Below are 2,945 nucleotides of genomic sequence, written 5' to 3' on the forward strand. Positions count from 1 at the left end.
TATATATAATTTCCTATTTTTTAATGACATTTTTCTTTGCTTTCTTCTGGTATGATGTCTTTGCTGTTATCCCCCAACCCATGTGCAAGTCATCTGATCTTAGGTCTTTAGTATTCAATGTATCAAACCTATTCTTGAGATAGTGTCTAAATTGGGTGGGATATACTGAGGGTAATATTTCAAGTCTGTGGACTTGTTTTAATTTTCTTCAGTCTCAACTTGAATTTGCCTATGAGCAACTGATGATCTGTTCTGCAGTCTGATCCTGGCTTTGTTGTAATTGATTATAATTGAGCTTCTCCATCGTCTCTATCCACAGCTATAGTCTGATTCTCCAAAGCTATATCTTATATCTGGCAACTTCCACATGTATAGTTGCTGTTTATGTTCTTTAAAAAAAGCATTTACAATGAATAGGTTGTTGGTGTTCCAAAATTCTATTATATGATCTATGGTGTCATATTTATCACAAGGCCATATATTTCCAAACTACTGACCTTTCTTCATTCTTTCTGACTTTCACATTCCAATCGCCAGTAATTTTCAGTGCATGTTGCTTATAAATTTGATCAATTCCAGACTGTGGAAGTTGGTAAAAGTCTTCAATGTCTTCATCTGTAGCATTAGTGGTGGTGTGTAAATTGTATATGTGTATTATCCTATCATTGAGAACATTGTACTTCTAAATAGATTTTGAAATATTCTTTTGATTATGAATTTGACTCCATTCCTCTTCTGTTTATCATTTTCAGCAAGGTAGACCATATGATTATTTGATTCAAAATGGCCAATGCCAGCTTATCTCAGCTCACTAATGTCTACAATATCAGTCTTGACATGTTCCATTGCCCATAATTGTTGATGGCTCCCAACTTACTTAGATTCATACTTTTTAAATCTCATATTTTGATTATTAATGGGGGTTTACAGCTCTTTTTTTCTTATTTTGGGTTATGACACATCAGCAAAAGAAGTTCTTGAAAGCTTTACTCCATCTATGTCATTAAGTTTCACTCTATTTTGAGGAGGAAGCTCTTCTCCATTTTTATTTTGATTTTTTCCAACTTGATGGGTCAACTTCTAGCACTATATCTTATAATGATCTACTGCTATTCATAAGGTTTTCCTTGGCAGGTTTTTTTTTTTTTTTTTTTTTAGATCTGCCTTAACAACCAGTCCTATTGTGGTACAGTGTGTTGGGTTTTCTATAGACTACAACTGTGCTCCATAGAGTTTTTGTTGGTTCATTCCTGATTTTTTTTTTTTTTTTTTTTTTTTTAGTAGATTGCTAGGTCCTTCCTTCTGATATCTTTGTCTGGAAACTCCACTGAAACCTGTCCACTATGATTGATCCTGCTCGTATTTGAAATACTGCTAGTATAGATTTCAGCATCACAGCAACATGCCAGCCATCACAGTACAACAAACTGGCAGACAAGTCATGACCACCCCTAGTAACGACTAATATTGTTTGGCTTTTGTATGTTTGCTCATTTCATATGAGTGAGCTCACACAGTATTTGCTCTTTTGTGACAGATTTATTTAATGCAACACAATGTTTTCAAAGTTCATCCATATTGTGTCATGCACTAGGACTTCATATCTCTTACGTGTATGTAATAATCCATTGATTGTATGAAATACATTTTATTTATCCAATTATTTGGAATAATTTTTGGTAGTTTTCATATTTTTGGTGAATGTGAAAAGTGTACAAAGGGGTACAGGTTTGTGTTACTGATATCGTTTCATCTGGGTATATACCTAGAATTGGGATCTGAGTTCAACATTTTGAGTAAATCTCCAAACTGTTTTCCACAGTGGCTTTACTATTTAATGTTCTCACCAGCAAGGGATAAATTGCTCCAGGTTCTCTATAACTTCACCAATGACTAATTTTTGTTTTGTTTTGTTTCTGAACACTGCCATTCCAATAGTGATGAGGTGGTATCTTACTGTAATTTTTATCTCCATCAACCTAATTTAGTTTTGATTTGCAACTCCCTAATTCAAGTTGAAGCTAAACAAAATTAAAACAGGTCTACAAGATCCAAAAACAACCTTGACTATACCGTACCTGAATTTAGAGACTAGAATTGACACATTGAACACTAATGTCTAAAGACCAGAAGAGCTGTGCAATGACATCAAGAATATCGTACATGAAGAAAACAAACTTTCATTAAAAAGGCAGGAAAGGAAGAAAAGACTATAAAGGATGTCAGAAGAGACTTTGAAACTTGCTCTTGAATGAAGAGTAGCTAGAGTAAATAGAAAAAATGATAAGATTTTAAAGAACAATTCAAGAAGACAAAAAAAATTGTATTATAATAAAATGTACAAAGACCTGGAGTTGGAAAGCCAAATGACAAGAACACACCTGACATTTCTCAAGCTGAAAGAACTGAAGAAAAAAAATAAGCCTCAAACTGCGATATTGAAAGATTCTATGGACAAAATATTGAATGATGCAGGAAGCATCAAAAGAAGATAGTATTTTTATAAAAAAGAATTGGTTGGAATCCTCCCTAACTCATTTTATGAAGCAAGCATAACTTTGATACCAAAACCAGGCAAAGACATCACTCAAAAGGAAAACATTAGACCAATATCCCTCATGAATATAGATGCAAAAACCTTCAACAAGATCCTAGCCAATAGACTGCAACACATATCAAGAAAATAATTTGTCATGACCAAGTAGGGTTCATATCAGGTATGCAGGGATGGTTCAACATTAGAAAAACAATCAACGACATCCACCACGTAAATAAAACAAAGGAGAAGAACCTCATGATCATATCAATTGATGCAGAAAAGGCATTTGATAAAATTCAACACCCATTCCTGATAAAAAATCTCAGCAAAATAGGAATAGAAGAGACATTCCTCAACATAATAAAGGGCATTTATGCAAAACCAACAGCCAACATTATTCTCAATG

This window comes from Orycteropus afer, unplaced genomic scaffold (assembly GCF_000298275.1).
Source record: "Orycteropus afer afer isolate SDZICR_OR568_19922 unplaced genomic scaffold, OryAfe1.0 scaffold00163, whole genome shotgun sequence".
Taxonomy (NCBI): Eukaryota; Metazoa; Chordata; class Mammalia; order Tubulidentata; family Orycteropodidae; genus Orycteropus; species Orycteropus afer.